The sequence below is a fragment of the Scleropages formosus genome, chromosome 15 (genome assembly GCF_900964775.1).
Source record: "Scleropages formosus chromosome 15, fSclFor1.1, whole genome shotgun sequence".
NCBI lineage: Eukaryota > Metazoa > Chordata > Actinopteri > Osteoglossiformes > Osteoglossidae > Scleropages > Scleropages formosus.
In genome coordinates this window covers 14,084,309-14,103,874 of record NC_041820.1, presented here as the reverse complement: position 1 = coordinate 14,103,874, position 19,566 = coordinate 14,084,309, and the positions used below count along the sequence as shown (strand labels likewise).

Sequence of the window (19,566 nt, the reverse complement as noted above, 5' to 3'; positions counted from 1 at the left end):
GAAAAGTTTTACCTGAATTGTTTCACAAACTTTCTGCTTGTATAACCAAAACTGACACTCTCATATGAGGTCCTGGATGCAATTTTAATATAAATTTGACTTTACATGAGGCTAACACTGCAACCAGATTGTCACTGATATAAACACAAAGGAAACAGCTTTTTGGGTCATATTATAAAGCTTTGTACTTAAAAAACATGATACCTCTTTGAAAGCACCTACAATAACATGAATTGGTACAGTTTTCAATGCCGTGTGTTACCTAGAATTTTGATGGGTTTATTTAAATGTTGATAACCTTTGTGTACCCCATGACAGTTACAGAAATTTCACGTTTGCCATAATACCTTTTTTTGAATAGAGTTTTTCTGAAATGTCAACTTGAGTAATATCCAGTTGATTTGGTTTTTTTAAATAAATAAAACAGTGGAAAGAGTGTACACAGAGACTATAGGGAAATGTGGAAAAAGTTAATTCCTGGTTTCATGATTCTCAGTAAGTATGGAATGTGAGGCATTCCAGACCACTCTTTCATTATCTGTTTTTAGTCATCCTATTAATACTGCTTTAACAATAATATCATTTAGAAACGTCACAAAAAAAAACTTAAATCGGGCTAATGTTGGTGTGCGCCATCCTAGTATGTCAAACATACTAGTATCCGCAATGACTTTGGACTGATTTGCTGTGTGAGGACATGGAATTGTTGCCATTATTAACAAAATCATTAATTCTGCATTGTTAATGAAGAAGGTTCTAGAGGAGAATAACAGGCCATCCATTTGTAGCCTGAAGTTGAACCAAAACTTAGATTTATAGATTTCCTACAGAAGAACAGTTTCTGTATGTTACAGTGAGCAAGTCACAGTCTGAACCCAAACTGGAACCACATGATTGGGAAGGGCCTAAAGAGAGCTGTCATGCAAAGCAGGGCCCAGATATCATTGAGTTCATCTGAAGGAATGGCCCTGAAATCCTCGCCAGCACTGAGATTGACCAACTGTCACAGGAAACTTTAAGGGGTCCTCGGGAGAGTCGCACCATTTTGTCGACCCAAAGGTTCAAATACTTCATCGCACATGAGTAACTAACTATTGAATCACTTTACAATACGTACTGATAAAGAATATCATTCAAAAAAACTTTATCTAAAATGGAAATGGAATGGCTCAGTCTTTTGTGTGCGAAAATGTGTGTGTACGCTAGCGTTTCCCAGGGTTCCCCATTCGGAGAGTGAGGGAATTGTTACAGGTTTCCAAATATTCTTGGCATTATGTTTGACTACACAGAACTCAACTGCCTACTGAAATGAAGCGTTTGTCTAAGTCAAGTCTTGCAGCATTCCTGTTTAGTATTGCAGTGACTGTACCGTGCATGTGGAGGCATTTCATGATTAATCAGTTTCTTTTCATCTAAAGTAACCATAAGCACAATAGCAGGAATACACCACAGGAATATACCAGGAGTTTTTGTGCATATCTGGAATAGTGTAATGACCTCTACTGAAAAAAAGACTCCGTATGATTCTGCCTGCCCCAGTTTTCTCGTTTTTTCTTCAGTATTGTTTGTGAAAAGGAGTAGCTGTGTTCTGTTGGAGCTCAGCAGCTGGAACTGCTTGTTTCGGACCTGATGCTGATGCCCTGTGCGCACCCGTCTTCGCCCCAGATGAAAATACCGAGTGCAGCATCGGTGACAGATTGAGAGATGAAGAAATGTGATGAGACAGGAGACTCAGAAAAATGTGGGAATACAAGAGGCTGGATGTTTGATCTGTTTTGTTTGTTTTAATATTTCTTTTCTATAAATAGAATCTGTGCTTGTAGCTGAGGGTGAGTCCACACAGAACAAATGCACCCCCTGGCTGTTCATTTCATTTCTCATCTAATGAAGCAACAGAACACACATGTATCATCCTAATCATTCCCCCTCCCCAAGACAGAGTGGGCCAAGAGTTGTCAAGGAGACGGACGAGGTGGAAAAGGCATACGTCACTAGAGATTGAGGTGTCAAGGATTGGTTGATGGGAAAGACCCTCGTAACAATAAAATTACTCGCTTAGTCTTTCACCTTCCCCTTGATTACAGAAATGGGTTGGTTCTGTTTTTCTGCGTACATTTCATGCTATGACATTGACTTCTGAAAGTACGGGCTTCACGGAATGGTCAATGAGAATATGGAGTGAATGTGCGACACGCCAAGGACAATGGTGAATGGAGTGGGAGAGATTTCATGCAGCCGGCATAACTGTCACCAGGCATCAGATCCATAGGGTCCAACGCAGCTGCCTGGTGTCTTTCTGGTGCATAACGTATATTTTGTTTGTAAAAACCATATTTTAGATATGTTTTTACATTTGGACTTCTTTAAGAGCAATTCAAGTGAGTTATACAATACATAAGTAAACAGGAGCAGCACACGAATCCACTTCGTTCCTTTTCTGGTGTTCAATTATATGGGGTGGACAAAACAAGAGAAAGACCATTTGAAAAAAAAGTTTAACTGAAGTGACTAAATCCGAGATACAAACGCAGCTGCAAAGGTGAGTCTTATTAGGTTATTTGTCACTTAGCAGGGGGACGGTAAGTTTCGCTGGGGGCCGCTGTGTGGTAGGTCTGGGGTTCGAGCCTTGCTTGGGGTGCCTTGTGACGGACTGGCTTCCCATCCTGGGTGTGTCCCCTCCCCCTCCAGCCTTGCGCCGTATGTTGCCAGGTTGGGCTTCGGTTCACCACAGCCCTTGCTTGGATCAAGCGGTTGTAGACAGTGTGTGTGTGTGGAACTTAGCAGTATGTATCCACTATTAAACAGGTTTGACAATTAGCACTTAGAGTTCCAAAGATGCCAAATAGTCAGTGCCTGAATTCCAAGTCCAACAGTCGCAAGAACCACAAAATTATTGAATGTGTCAAGGGTAACAGTCTCAAAAATAATGACAGCATATGTGAAATGTGGGCAAAGTTTATCAGCAGAAAGGAACAGTGATCACAAGTCAAAGCTCACCAACAGGGACAGGCATGGTTATTTGATAATTGCCACAAAAGTACAGCCTCAAAAATTACCACAGAATTGAATTAGCACTCTCAGCAGAAACTGTATGCCACGAGCTTCACAAAGTTAAAATTTATGGCAGGGCTTCCATTTAGAAACTGTTTGTATCCAAGGCCAAAGACACACAAAAGATGAACAGCCTTGTGTAAGGAGCACATGACTTGAACCCCTGAGCGATGGAAAAAAGTCATATGGTCTGATGAGACAAGTTGATGTTTGGAGAAGGCCAAAGAATGCCTTTGACCCATAATGTCTGTTGCCAAATTTAAACACATCTGTAATTTTAGGGGCAGCCATCTTATTGGAGTCATTAGGTCCTATGATTGCTCTGCATGGTTGTGTAATCACCAAAGAACACGATGCCATTTTACAGGACCAGGTGCACCCTATGGTGCAAACACCGTTCTCTCATGATTTTCCCTTATCCCAGGATTGAACACCTTCCCTGGACCCCCCAGTCTTCAGATGTAAACATCACTGAACCTTCACAGGAAGTTCTGGAGCACAGAGTGCCAAATAGATTTCCATCTCCTTCACCCCTCACAGAACTAGAGGCTTCTTTTCTTGATAAATGGTACAATATCCCACTATACACAGTTCAGGACTTGTATCACACCATTCCAAGTAGGAGTGATTCTGTTCTGTAGGCAAAGGGTAGCCCTACCCCTTATTTGTCCATTGACATTAATATTTTGTTAGGTGTTTCTGCTATTTTGTCCATCTCTGTTCAATGATAGTATTTTATTTATAGTATAAATTGCACCCGGTGACTCTGGGATAGGCTCCTGACCCCTGTGGCAAGACAAGCAGTTAATGACACTGGATGGACGGATAAACAAAACATTTGTTTTTTGTTATATATAACAAAAACATTCCATAACATTGTATCTAAATTGCATACGTGACTTTTTGCAGTCACAGCAAATTTTTCTATTTCCGTATCAATTTTTTTATGATACGGTTTCTTCTCCTCTGAGGTGCTTTTGGAGGATCTCATCTCCAGCTTGAAGTTACTGTTTATTTTGTGTTTACTGCAAATAACATTCACGATTACAGCAAATTTAATCAAAGCTGCCTTCCATAATTCCAGGCCACTTAGGTTACTGGCCTGTAGTCCAAAAATTAACCCACAAAAATGACCAGTGCTATATTGCAATCCTGCCTTTCCTTTACTGGAATTTCTGTGAGGAGTAAATAAATGGAATCACTATCCATCACATATGCATCTCCATCAGAACAAAAAGGCATGAATTTTGTAGGATCTTCAAAACTAACAGCGATACTATTTAGTCAACTGGATAGTTTGACATTCCTCGTCGATCTGGGATTTCAGGAATTACTATGTCAGATTTGTAAAAAATGTGTAAAAAAAGAAAGCGTGAGATACCAGACTCATTCTAAGTACCTTGAGCAGTCAGAAAAAACTATGAGAGTGGCAGTAAGTATATTAGGAGCAATGTAAGGAAATTTACATAAAACCCTTCATAGGAATGTATTATCTGGGAGGAGTTTCCTGACCAGACAGGCACTAGACTGTCTATCTGCAGCTTGATTGTTTTTAAATTGCATGTTTGGTTAACAAGTGCGACCATCTGAGCAACCTAATACGCTTACGCGGTATAGTCCTTAGTACTGTAATTAAAACCGGATCAAATTGATTTTCCAAGTAAGCAAAGCTGTGTCCCCATAGAAAAGCTGTGCAAAGTGGAAAAACTCTCACAGGGAAATGTATTCTGTTGAGGTCTGCCTGTTAAAAACAGTTTCTGGTTGAATTAAGTGTTTCAGCTGACGAAAGTGGTGATTATACCAATTCAGAGACCCAAGGCTGTGAAAAGCTTATTTTTTGGTACTTTTCTATCTTGGTCTTGTCTCAAATATCAAAGAACGTCAGTACCGTTAATCTGCTCTGCTGATATACTTATTAGTAAATAAAGTATTTTTTGTTTTGCTAAACAGAGTAAACATGGCAGTCAAGAAAACAAGGATGCAAAGAAATGTAATTCTTCTGTGAACTGGAACTGTGCATATAGTCCCTTATGCCAGGAGAGCGAACATCTTTTGAGGGTACATTGCAGAGATTTCTGATGTAAAACTTCATATACTTATGTAACATTATGAGAACGGAATTTTATGCATTTTTCCCTTTATGAATTTATCATTATAAGTAGGAAAGGCTGAATATTTTACCAAGATGTAATATTACTTACATTTACATTTATTCAGTTGGCAGACGCTTTTCTCCAAAGTGACATACATCTCATAGAAAATACAATATGTGCATTACATCAGCAGAAAAGGGGACTTAGATGCAGACACGTGATTCTAAAGTACAGTTAGTTACTTTCCACCATATGAACCAATGCTCATCACACAAGTAGCTGCATAAAACTTTATCAGAATTTCAATGATTCCTACTCACATTCCTAATAATATACGTACACTATGTATATATAGATATATATATATTTCTTCTATAAATATTAACATTACATTACAGGAGTAGCTGTGTGATAGTTTATCCGTTGTAACAGGTATGATCTCAAAGTTATAGTGCATCAGATCTGTAATTACACATTACATGAACTTAGGAGATCATGGGTCAAGTGAGTCTGGAAGAGGTGAATTTTAAGACCCTTTTTAAATGTGGGCAGAGATTCAGCAGTTCTGAGTGAGAAGGGGAGGTTGTTCCATCACGTGGGAGCCAGAACCAAGAGTTTTCATGCATTTGTCTTTGGAGCTTTTGTGCATGGGGCCACCAAGCGGGCAGAGGTAGAGGAGCGTAGCAGTCTCGTTGGGGGGTAGCAGTTGATCAGGTCTTGTCAATATCTGGGAGCAGTTCCATTGATGGTTTTGTAGGCCAAAACCAGAGTCTTGAATTCGATCAGGGCAGCTATAGGAAGCCAATGTAGAGAAATGAGGAGGGGAGATATGTGGGAACGCTTTGGCAAATCAAATACAACTCGTGCAGCAGCATTCTGTATCAGCTGCAGAGGTTTGATGGCAGTAGCTGGAAGGCCAGACTGGAGAGAGTTACAGTAGTCCAGACGGGATGTCACCATGGTCTGGACAAGTAGTTGCACAGAGTCAGTTGTTAGGACGGAGCCTGCGGCTGTTATGCAGGATGTATCTACAAGTTCGAGTTGTGGCTTCGATGTGCTGAGAGAAAGACAGACTTGAGCCAATCATCACTCCTAGACTCTTAGCCGAGGAGGTAGGCAAAATCAGTGAGTTGTCCAGTATGATAGGAAGTTCGCAAGAAGAAGACAGGCCAGCAGGTAGGTGAAGGATCTTTGTTTTGGAGAGGCTTAGTTTTAAGTGGTGATCAGACATCCAGGCGGAGATGTCCAACAGGCAGGCAGCGATGCACATGGAAATGTCTGATGCTCCAAGTGAAAATGAGAGGAAGAGCTGGGTATCATTGGTATAGCAGTGGTAGTTGAATCCATGGGAAGCAATGACAGGACCGAGGGAGAAGGTATAGATTGAGAAGAGAGGAGGGCCTAGTACCGAGCTCTGTGCTACACCAGTTGAGAGAGGCTGAGGAGATGAACGGGAGCCCCACCAGACCACTTTGTAGGATCTGTCTGATGAGTAAGACACAAACCATTTTAGTGCTGTTCCTTTGACACCAAACTGACCAAGACAGGAGAGTAGAATCCAGTGGTTAACAGTGTTGAATGCTGTAGACAGGTTGAGGAGGATGAGGACCGAGGAGAGGGACGCCGCTCCAGACCGGAGAGCATCAGACACTGCCAGGAGCGCTGTCTCGGTGGAATGTACAGCATTGAATCCAGACTGATGTCTGTTGAGGAGATGGTTCCGGGTGAGGAATTCAGATAGCTGACCACAGGTCCCGTTCCAGAGTTTTTGAAAGAAAAGGGAGGAAGGAGACTGGCCTGTAGTTTCGGACTGAGTCAAGATACAGAGAGGGTTTCTCTACCAGAGGTGAAATGAGGGCAGTTTTGAAGGAAGATGGGAAGCAACCAGAGGAGAACGAGGAGTTGATGATCTTAGAGATGAAGGTGAAAAGTGGGGGAGACGGTCTGTAGGAGTGTTGATGGGATCGAATCTAGCGAGCAGGTGGTGGCTCTGTGTGACAGCGGGAGGTCGAAGATTTCAGTTTTCAGTTTTACTTTTCATCAGACATTAAATACTAATGGAAACAGTGAAATAGTGTTTACATGTTACGGCCCAGTTTGTCCAGTTTATACCAAGAACTTGCTTCCCTGAGCTGGATCAAAGCAGCTTAGCAACACACACTATGTAAGTCATGTGTTACCTCTTGTGTGACAGTTAAATATTTATTGGACATTTTTAATGAATGTTGAAAGTGGCCTTTAACAAATATAGAAGGGCCTGCAAAGAGTGCTGAACTCATATAATGAAGCTGAATCTTTCAAACAGATGTTCAATTGTAATCTTATGACAAAGATCATTTAAGATATCATGGTATCATCATGATATAATTTTTAGAAATCCATATGGAAGAAATTATTCAAACTTGAGAATCCTTCAGATGTTCAGACCATATTTCCAATTTATGAACATATCTTGAAACATCCTAAAAGTCTGTAGATGTGCTGGTCACCTACCATATTTACAAGGGAGCTGAAGTCTGCCACATACTCTAAAAAGAGTTTAATAATCTTAGAAATATTTTGCACTTTGTAGTCATAATTAAAAATGTTAGATTTACCCCCTACATTTAAAAGTTTGGGATTCACTGGAGCAAAAATATAAAAATGTGTCCAAACTGTAGATCCCTGCTGGGATCTGAACCTGTATCTTCTGATCAAAAGTACTTTACCTATTATACCGCGTGCTGTCCTATTGAGACAAAAGTTATACCTTTACGTGTGAAAGAGCAGTTGGTTTGCTTGTTTTTTTTACACTTACAAGCAGGCACAAGGCCAGTTTTGGTGAGGGATTGCGTATCGGCTCAGACCAAGAACTTGAACCTTAAACTGAAGCCTGGCCATTCAAGCACCACTCCCCAGCACTTTTGCTGTGTCCCTGAGCAGGGTACTTCTCGTGTCACATGCATAAAGTTGTCATGACCACACTTATACCTCAACCAGCAGCACCTGACTCCGATTAGGCACCTGTCCGCAATCGGAGCAGTTATCTATAAAAACCATCCCCAGCTCCTTCCCAGTTGTGGATTCTCTTAGAGACAACCATTCCTCCTGTGGCCACCATGCTTCCTCAGCACCTTACCTGGCCTCCTCCGAGTACCTTGTTCCTGTTCCCGCCTGCCACGGCATCGAACCTCGCGTCGCATTGTTGACCATGTTTGCACCTTGAACTGAACCACGCTTATCCCCAACTCAAGAGTATTGCCTTGTCCCAAGGATCTTTATAATGAATGATCCTGCGATTGGGTCCATACCCAGGTGTCTGGTCTGCTCTGTGCGACAAAACTGGCTAAAAGACAACACGTAATTAAATAACAGACTACCAGAGTGAAGTTTAAAAAGTTGGGCGAACTGAGCCTGAACTGAAATCTTTAAGATCCCCACAGGGGTATTAAGAAGGGGCCATGTCCCTCCTCCAGTGTCCAATGTCCTCCCCGCCAATACGTATGTACAACACCACTGAGGACTACTGCTTTTATCTTTTGGCCAACCATTACCAGTTAAGAAGTTATGCCTTTTGAACTATTTATGTAAAATCTGTTCAGTGATAAAACTTTGGCGTTTTGTAAGCACTAAGGGTGAATCCACAGTGGGACATTTTACGGAAGCAGTGCAGCTGGCCGGCAGGCTGGGTCCAGCACGAGGCCTACGTCTAAGCGCTCAGGTGCGCGGCACGTTGGCTGTACGCGCCGCTAGTTGTCAGTCAAGATTACACGCAAAAACGTCACGAAAAAGCATTTCAAGCCTTAATTTCTGGTGCACTCGTTCGAGGAGGAAGTAGAGGATGGAGATGTGACTGACACAAGGGAAACACGGGTTCTGTGGAGGGAAAAAGCCATAGCCTATAGGTGCGCCAGCCAGGGGATGGTGTTTAGCTGCCCTGCTGCGATTTCTCACAAGAACTTTCAGTGTTTTATATATATATATAGGTCACGGCAGCAATTCTCTCCCTTCGTCTGCGTCCAGCGTGCAAGAGGACACTGAAATCGCAGTGTTCGCAGCGCCAGCAACCACAGGCTGCAGTTGCCTGGCACTTCTGGAAAATTCCTCAGCGCGGTCAGCGCGCGCTGGTCGTCGCACACGACACGTTCGTTCGGCGACGGGACGGCCGAAGCCTCTTGAGCGCTACGCGGGCCGTAACAGAACGACAGGGCTCCGCGTCACACTCGCGGCGCTGCCTTAAAGCACGCCGTCACAGTCAATTTTCGCTCCCTCCTTTCCACGACCCTCCCTTCTCCGTTGCCGCGATACATATTCATGGTTTCTGTTGCAGGTTTTCTCCCTCAGCTGACGGAATGACGTAGGCGCGCGCGCGCGCGAGTGTGTGTATATATGTGATTCTGGGGGTCGGGGGCAGAGAGACGCGGGAGGGGGAGCGGTGTTGTGCTGACTTGAGACATGATCTTTGAATTCGCTGTGGCGATGCTTCTCAGGTCGGGCGTCCCTTCCCAGGAACCGGGTCCGCATATATGATGTAAATAAACCACATACATGGGATTTACGTGACAAGGAAGGAGAGAGAAACTGGCTCGAATAGCGATTCCGCGCCGTGTTGTTGTTCACCTCGTCAGCTTCGTGAAAAGGGAGATTGTTGAATTTTTTAATGAAATATGGATCAAGACTAGGCGCCGGTATTGGTACCCATGAGCGCATTTTTAAGCGTTGCTGCCCGCTGACGTTCGTTGTGCTCCGTCCGTGTGTGTTTTGCTCGGGAAGCGGGGTCGAGAGCGCCGGCACAGAGAGTCTATGTATGTGACGCGAAGGCTGAGCGAAGGGGAGGCGAGACGCGGCTCCGTCCGTGCGCGTGGATTCAGAGCCGCGAGCGCGCAGTGAGCCTGCTGCTGCCCGAGAGACAGACAGCCCGGAGATCACTGACTGTTTCCAACTGTCTGCGAAAATAATAATAATAATAATAATAATAATAATAATAATAATAATAATAATACACGCATATATAGATATATATTTTATATATATACACATACTGTATATATGTCTATCAGTCGGGGGTAAAGGAAGAGTGGGCGAAGAGAGCCATCATTTCTCCAGCTCCATCGATCACTGGCAGCACTCGGGGTCCGGGAAGCGGCGCGCGCTGCGTGGGGTGTCATCTCAACCAGGAGGAGGGCAATAAACGCTGGACAGACGAGGGGGAGGACAGGACCGTACAAAATACAGAAAACAACAATAACAACACGCCCAAAGCTGACAGTGACATTTGTGTTCACGCGGAAAATCGCCAAAGAAAGGAAAGGATTTCGTGTCGCTTCCTTCCCTGCCTGCCGACCGAACCCGTCTCTCTTTCAGCGGATACACACCAGGTAAGTGCGTCGCCCTGTGTGTGTGTGTCTGTGCGGCTCCACATGATGAAATTGAATCCGGCTTCGCGGCGGCTTTCTGAATATGAAAACTTGGTGTTTAATACGACATCTCTCTGCTTCTGCTCCAGTGCCACACCGTTCTTCCGACTGGGAAGGAACGGGCATTTAAATTTGACATTCGAGTTTGTTCGGAACGTGACGCGTCGCTCGCGGTGTGGCTCCACGATAAGTAGTGCGGTCTACGTGTTACACCGGCGTTTGCATTTTTATTATCATCAGCCATCGTTACGATTACCATGCATATTGAAAATTGAAAAATAAATTGCAGATATTTGGTTCAAACTTTTCCATCATATATTAGACGCCGGCACAGTGCAGTGGCGGAAGAGTTTTTCTTTAACCGCCCCGGAGACAGCTGAGCCTGGGCTTCATAATGGTGGAATATCATGCGGGGACAGTTGGACTGAATCAGATGAGATGAGATCAATAGTGATCGGTGATTGCACATCCAGCACACATCTTCTTGCGTGCTCGTCACACAGAGCGAGAGCAGCTCCGTGTCGGTGAGTGTGAGCATGATCATGCAGCCCACATAAGCTGCGGGATGGCTCAGGCTCTCTTTCTTTCATGATCATCAGCCCTTTTTTTTTTTTTTTTTTTTTCTTTTTTCCCCTCTCGCAAACATGATCTAATGGGGCGCATATTTTCCAGCTCCTCAAATCCCTATCTTCCACGTGAGCTTTATAAGAACGCGTTTTGATCTCCTCCGATTTCGGGCTTTCTCGCGCCACAGCCCGCGCGGCACGTGTTGACAATGATAAGAGACGGTATGTCTAAGACGAACGGTTACATAATGCGCGTTCCGTGCTGCGCTCCTCGAGTCGGGGCGACACTTGTGTTCGCGCATAAGGATGTTAAACTGGTGGCGTTCTGTGCTCGTCTGAAACTGCACAGCTATGAGAAAATAACAGCCCAGGGTGATGATAATGATGGTAATGATGATAATGATAATAATTATCAACAACATGGCAAATCATGCAGGGCCATTGCACTTGAATTAATGGTGCAATTACCATATATCTTGCTTTGGTAACGAATAACACTGTTAAATCATAAACATTTTGTTACCTTATATATCAAGGGTATAGCTGTGTTTTTCCTGGGATGTGCTTCACTCTTGGGTTTTGCTTTTCCGTGCAAATTTTTAATTGGAATACGTTTTGGAGCTTACTCATTTGTGTTCTTTGCTGTGGTGTCCTGCAGCAGGGATTCCCTTCTAGGTAAATGTTGTCAGGTGTATGATGAAGAAAACTCTTTGCATTATGATTAATTTAGTAACAGCTGATGTACTCCATCTCACTGTGCTGAGCTCATGTTTACTGGGGACTCAAATAGCTGAGGTGCAACCACGACTTCTTCCCAAAATAGGAAAAAGGAGATTCATGTGGGCTGATTCTCGTTTGTCAGGCCTCTCTAGCCTCGCCAGCTTTCCCACTTCGCACCTCCGCTGCATTGTTCCGTAAGCAAAAATCCTCCCTTTTGTCGCTCGTAAATTAGGTATAAGGTTGTAATGGAAAGAAAAAAGAAAATTCTGTAAAATATTTGTTTGTGCAGCATAAAATTATCTATATGCTGTAAAATACCAAGGAGGTAGTTCAGATGCAGTTTCGTGAATTACGGCCCTGTCGATGAATCCGTGGCAGCAGGGTCGAAGGTGAGCACTACGGTGGGCAGCCAATTCATTTTAAAATGCACAGTCAACGTGAACCATTTGAGAGGTGCATGTGGTCATGCTAGACACTGTTCCAGTATAGTCTTTTACAGAAATGCTGCGTGTATACTTAACTAATATCTTTCGATAACTGACCCGTATTATTTTTCGCAGAATGGCTCGCTGGTAATCTCATATGGGAAGGTTTACAGTTTGAATATGAAACTATCCATGATTAATATATTAATTACTGTCAGTAGCTTAAATTAGCTGGAGGTGCTGTTGCTTGACTTGAATGAAAGGCTACCGTTGTATAACATTTATTTGATACGTGCTGTCATGCAGATTTAAAGTATGTATATTACTTCATTTTTGCTCCAGCTTGTGCTGGTCTTTTTACGTTTGAAAGGCGTGTATCTGTCCAAAAATCATGGTATTTGTGATGGCAGATGTACATTATAACAATGAATATGAAGAGGATTGCAATATTAATCTTTCATGTGAATGAAATCTAACTGCAGTGTGGTCTAAACCAATAATAATTCTTGTTAAATACCTGCTTCATGCTCTGTACTTTGTTTCCAAACAGAGTAGTCAATTTCAACTAATTGAAATAGTGATTATGAGTGACTGACAACACTCAGCATCATGACTGACATGTTCTTAAAAGTTTGACAATTACTCTAGGATTTAAAATCTGTATGGGGTGGCACAGTAAGTAGCGCTGCTGTCTCACAGCGCCTGGGTGGTGCGAGAGAACGTGGGTTTGATCCCTGCTCAGTTTGTGTAGAGTTTGCATGTTTTCCCTCTGTTTGTGTGGGTTTCCTCTGGGTGCTCTGGTTTCCTCCCACAGTCCAAAGACATGCTGTTCAGGTTCCTCCATAGTGTGTGAGTGTCACGGAGTGAGTGTGTTTCACTGATGCATGGATGAGTAACCCCTTGTAAGTAGTGTATCTAGCAATGTAGTCACCTTGGTGAATAAGGTGTGTGGACTGGTAACGCTACATAGTATTCGTTGTAAGTCGCTTTGGACAAAAGTGTCTGCTAAGTGACTAAATGTGAATTTAAACGACTTTCACATTTAGCACTCATATCGTATTTTATCAGACCAGAAAGCTTGCAAGGCTGTCATAGGAATGGTTTCATCAACTGACTGCCAAGGCATATATTTGACGATCCATAAAAAATGTTTGTAATGCATGTTCCTTGTTCAATAGCATATTAAAATATAAGTTGCATTTACCAGACTACCCTTTAGATTCACCTTTCTTGTCTTTTATGTGAATTCATGGTGTAGGAATACACCATATATTTTCACAGCCCTGGAATGTGACATACGCCCTGTCCATCAAAGTACAGTTCACCCTGTTATTCTACCCGAAGTTGTACTCCTGCCCGGAATGTTGCACCTGCTATGAGCAGGTCAGCTGTTATAGTCTGGGTGGCAAGCATTTAGATGTATAGTGGATGTATAACTTCTGCTGTGGATATCTTCCTATGACTAATCCAGTTTTTTCTCTTTCTTATTGGACATTCATGCCCCAAATGGATGTTAATTATTGTCACCAGTTAAGGGTATTTTAGTGCATTCTTTGAGAGCTTACCCCTACATGTTTTTGCTGCACCAAAAAAAACTTTAATTTTCAAAAATATTTGCTTCTAAAGAAGGTTCGGGGTAAGTCAACTTGACCTTAAGGCATTTCAATCCACATTTTGACTTGCATATATTTGCTTGACTTGAACGAAAGGATACCATTGCAAAACATTTCTTTAATACTTGCTGTCATGCAGATTAAAAATATGTATATCATTTCATTTTTGCCCCAATTTAGTCATCACCAGTTATCTCGCATTTCAGCCACCTTGTCTGCTGTTTTAGGCTCACAGTCAGTGCATGGCATAGCTCATAATGGAACTGCATTATTGAAAACTTTGCAACTTGGGAATTACCATTTAATTCGTGTAAGTGGTGTATCTTCAAAATTGCATCCTAGTCATAGTATGTATTGATTTATATGCAAGTTTTAGAGCATATCTGTGCAGGCCAAAATACCATTCAGGTTGTAATAGGGGGTTAATTTGATGTTTGAAATGTATTTAAACAAGTGTGTGCTTTATTGGAGATGGATGTTTAAAGGAGCTCTTGTTTTCTGAGTCTGTAATGTTTTTGTTTTGAATGGGAAACACTGATTCAGTTCTTCCCCATGACCTGTTTTCCCTACCCATTTTAACTGTTATAGCTATGCATTTTCTGGTCTGGACTGACAAGAGCTGACATCTCTTTAGCCAAGTGTGGATTTAACAGGGAATTTACACTGGGCTCAGTAAAGCCTCTGTGTACACTGCACATGGCTGCTCAAGCATGAACTTCAAATTATAAGCCAAAAACTAACTGTGATATGGAAAAAGGGCAATCGCATTTAATGATGTGCTGGACCGCGGTGTGAATGGTACAGGAAATGACGATGGCAACAGGTGATGACATACTTGCCTTTTTAAGAACATTTACTGTGACAAACCACATGCACATTCTGGTGACTTACAGCTTTTGGGTTATGGGTTTGGATTTAAATTTAAATTCAGCTCAGTCTGTGTGGAGTGTTCTCCCCATGTCCGCGTCAGTTTCATCCCGGTGCCGTGGTTTCCATCCACAGTCCAAGGACATGTATTTCAGCTGATTTGGTGACTCTTACTCTTACACATTATTGCCTATAATGTGTGTGATTACCTAGCGATGAGCTGGTGTGTACCTTGTACACTCATGCCCTATGCTTCCAGGATAGGCTTTGGACCGCTGTGATTCTGAACTGGACAGGAGGTTAACAATGGTTGGGCAATGGTTGGATGATGGAAATCACATGTAGTCCATTAGAATTTTTTAAGTCTTATTTTACACGTGATAGGCTGGTGTTAGTCACTTTTTATAGAAATGTTAGCGTTCCATTTTTAAGTATATCTGGAACGTTAATGATTTTTTTAAATATCACACAGCACGACAAATTTTGTAACTCTTATCAAATTGCAAAACTGTTGTGGAAAAATCCCTTACATGTAATAATGGAGTCAATATTTCTTTTTAAACAATGAGGAAAATCAGTACTGCAGTATTTTAGTAGACTGCCATTCCTTCTGTTCTAACTGAAGACATCATATTTAACCGGGCTGTTTTCATTTTATAGTGCCAGACCTTGACGTAACTGAAATAAGCATAAACATGTTGCAAGACTAAAAATTAAATATTTACAGCAATACTGAATACAATCTCAGTGTGCTGTCTACTCATTTCTTGAGGTGATTTATATGGTGTGACACTCTGACACCTGTCACCAGGACTGTCTATCAGTTCTTAAAATCTAACTGATGAAGCAAGTCCAATAGGTCTTAGCATTTCTCTAGGGCTGAATTTTTAATCTGTTCTGTGCTTAAAGGTTGCATTTCTACATGTTTTTTTTAATCTTTGTAATCATTAGTTCCACTTGAAGAAGGAATCCGATACACGAGTTTGCATAAAACACTGTCAGTTGTGCAAAATAAATTATTGTATTCAGATTTTTCAGGGCCGAAATATCGTGAGGAGATGACTCGTTTGAATACTGTACATTGTCAGTGAAGTATGAATAGGTAAATATATGTTGCAGGTAGTAAGTGTGGTACCGATTTATGCTTTGAAAGTTAATGATTTAATAACTAAAACGTTTTTAACGGATCATTGTAACTTTAGTTTGGGTTCGAATCACTAAAATGCCTGCATCACATATTCCCACCCAATGAATATTTTTCATTTTGCTGTGTTGCAAGGTCAAATGAAATTACATGTAAATGAGATTTTTATTTAAATTCATAAGCAAGTAACTGTATAGTTTCAATGTTAAATGAAAGATTAATGTTGTAGAATTATATTACAAGTAAAAACCTAAAAATCACAATGGTTGTTAGGAATTCACATCCTTTGTGTTAACAAACCTAAATTTGACTAGATTTATTCAATTTTCTTCCCAGATTACAAACATTGAAATATGAACTGTCCACTGTCCTACAAAAATCCATCTGTATTTAGTTGCATGAAAGGACAATAAGTATGATTAGCTCTTGCATCTGAAACAGCAGATTAAATAAGATTCTTTAATCAAGTTTTTATTAGGCAGAAGCTTTAGAGTATAAATACTGGCAAAACTTTGAACCAATTTTAAATCTGTTCTAGCAAAATGAGCATAAATGTAGCATAACTGAGGCAATACTTAGATCAGGCCGTCGTACCAAACTGGATGAGAAGGGGAATCATCAGTGAAGTGATCGAAAGGGCAGTTGCAGCACTGTCACTATTACAGACTTAATTTGGTCAAATTGGGGGACATCATTCAGACATGAACTGTCTCTTCAGCACTATACAGATGTAGCCTCTTTGAGAGAGTGCTTAGACGGAAACCATTTCTGCGAAAGGCTAGCATTAAATCGCACCTGAAGGTTACCAGAAGTGATGTGACCGAAGCTGAGGCCATTGGGAAGATTATTTTGTGGCCCAAGGCTAGAGTCCACTAATTTGGCCTGAAAGTGATACACTGTTTTCGTGGAAAAATACAGCTCATATTCCTGGTAAAACCATGTCGGTGGCAAGATCATAGGGTAGGGTGGATGCTGTCAAGTCAAATTCAGCTCATTGCAACCACTTATGTGGGGTTTGTGGTAAAAGAGGAGCAGAAGTGGTTTATCGGTGCCTTTTCCTGCACATTTATTTGGGTTGCAAACACCACACACCCTGAGCTGCAAGCACATAGCACGTCAAAAACTCCGAGGCACTATTTTTACCGACCACCTTACCATTTTTATCTATAGGATGGGTTTCAAAGAATGTTGCACACACACACACACACACACACACACATTTTCAGAACCGCTTGTCCCTTATGGGGTCACGGGGAACCGGAGCCTACCCGGTAACACAGGGCGTAAGGCCAGAGGGGGAAGGGGACACACCCAGGACGAGACGCCAGTCCGCTGCAAGGCACCCCAAGCGGGACTTGAACCCCAGACCCACCGGAGAGCAGGACTGCAGTCCAACCCACTGCGCCATCACACCCCCTCAAAGAATGTTGCCATTAAGAAAATGTATTAAACCCATTATAGCCAAATCCAGCAAGAGGACTTCTTCCAGGTGTTTTTTGTTTAGGGTGAAATTTTCAACAGGGCAGTGACCCAAAACGGATGAAAAAACCTAAAAACGGGAAGGTCAGTATTCTGCAATGATTTAAACCCTATCAGAAATCTGTGGTGTGATTTTTAAAAATACTGTCCATCAGCAGAAAATATAAACTGACAGAATTAGAACAAATTTGCATGATGGAATGGGTAAAAATTCCATCATACAAACATGCCAAAATTATGTAGCCATAACCACTTAATTTACTAGGTATTAACTTAAGGGAAAGTCTTTATGTTTGTAATCATAAATGTTTCAGGAAAATAATTCCATGGATTCAAATCTTAAGGTGAAATATCAAATTGCGTTAAAAAATATTGATGGGAAGGGTGAATACTTTTTCAAGGTATTGTGTGTCCCTCAGTTTTATGCATTGTGTTTCTCATTAGTCATATCGTGCATTAGGATGTGCTGCTTTAACACTCAACTCGGTTGACCAGGACCACAGCAAACATGGGTGACATGGTGCACCTGGGTGGTGTGAGAGGACATGGATTAGATCCCCGCTAAGTCTGTGTGGAGTTTGCATGTTCTTCCCGTGTCTGTGTAGGTTTCCTCCCACAGTCCAAAGACATGCTGTTCAGGTTCCCCCATAGTGTGTAAGTGTCACAGAGAGAGTGTGTGTGTTCCACTGATGTATGGATGAGTGACCCATTATAAGTAGTGTACAGTACTAGCAGTGTAAGTCACCACGGTGAATAAGATGTGTGGGCTGGTAGCACTACATAGAGTTCACTGGAAGTGCTTTGGAGAAAAGTGTTTGCTACATAAAGTAATATAAATGAATCAGTTCAATTAAAGTGAAAATCTCAAAATTTTGCACGAAAGCTGTGCCCTGTGTTACTATGCAACTCACGTTTGAACCTGTTACAAAATGGTTTGGATCACAATTAAGTTTGCATGCATTCTGACATTACTTACCTTGCTAGTTCAAAAGTACCATACTTTTTAATTTTAAGTCAGTAATTTTCAGGCATTTCTGCCAGCTCATGACTGGAATGATATGAATGATGTTTATTTCAATATTGAACAGTTAAATAATTTTAGTGCTGACATTGTCCATTCACAATACTTTTAAACACTATTTATGAATTAATATTTTCTTTTCTAAAGTTCAGAATTTCAATGTGATTTTATTCATCATTCATCAGACCATTCAAAAGCTGATATGCAGTAGCAGACAAACAAACCTGATCTCTGGTTTTACAATGTAGTGCATAATTTTCACCACATTTTCCCAAAAGGCAGTCTTCTGTAGCCAGTACATAATATTTACAGTAGTAAAATGTATTTCTAGTCACTTTTTATTTAGTTTGCATTAATATGGCAAACACTGACAGATTTGTTTTTTCCATCTGGAATGGCTTGAAGCATTTAAAATTCAGCAGGGTAACCTTTTTCAAAGTCATTGACTCGTGTTTGTCTTGTGAAATGTGGTTCGTTGGACATATACCTGGTATTACTGATTCTGTCAATGTGAAATTACTTTGACACTTTATTATATTGTAAAATATGTATGGAAACAGCCTGCAAAAGATAATTGTATCTCAGCTCTGGCAGTTCTGATGTTGATAAAATACATTTCGGTGGGTAGGATAAGAAAAGTTAACAAGAATTTGTATTTGACATTTGAATCACAAAGTGGACATTTACGTTACGCATTATCGTTAACGTTAAGCCAGTTGTTCTTATACTAGTAAATAATGTTAATTACATCTAATAATACACAATTTTAGCACACAGAAATAAATGTATATATCAAATAACCAAGCATGGAATTTACTTCACAATAACAGTCTCTTATGCTTGGTATGTGATAAAAGCTTGGTAATTTTGCATAATTATAATTATTTGTACAGTTCTTTCTGTTTCCATGTTTTCTGTCATCGGTAGGCCTCTGTCATTGTGCTGAGGCTGACTGCCATCCTACCAAACCCCGAATTATCTATTAGGTTGTCACCAAACAAAAGGCACATTTCATCTCATTTCCCAGCTTTTTGGGTGTCGTGAAAGGGAATTGGTTGTATTGTGCTAAGGCATTTTTTCTCAGGAGCGTTTTATGATGGCACACACTCTGGATTTGGGAAACAGTCTTATATTATTGGTATTTGTTTTGCAGTGGACAGATTCAGCAGCTGTGGAAGCCTTTATCAGTTA

The 19,566-nt window shown here is 41.3% G+C and overlaps 1 protein-coding gene across 3 annotated transcripts in view; it reads left to right on the top strand.

Moving 5' to 3' along the window:
- Window positions 1-10,310: 10,310 nt before the first annotated feature.
- slc8a3 (solute carrier family 8 member 3) overlaps window positions 10,311-19,566 on the top strand; it is a 78,719-nt gene continuing 69,463 nt past the window's right edge. For all 3 annotated transcript variants that reach the window (XM_018727413.1, XM_018727412.1, XM_018727411.1), the window contains exon 1: window positions 10,311-10,501. The gene's annotated coding sequence lies outside the window, so the exon portion shown is untranslated. The remainder of the gene's footprint in view (window positions 10,502-19,566) is intronic.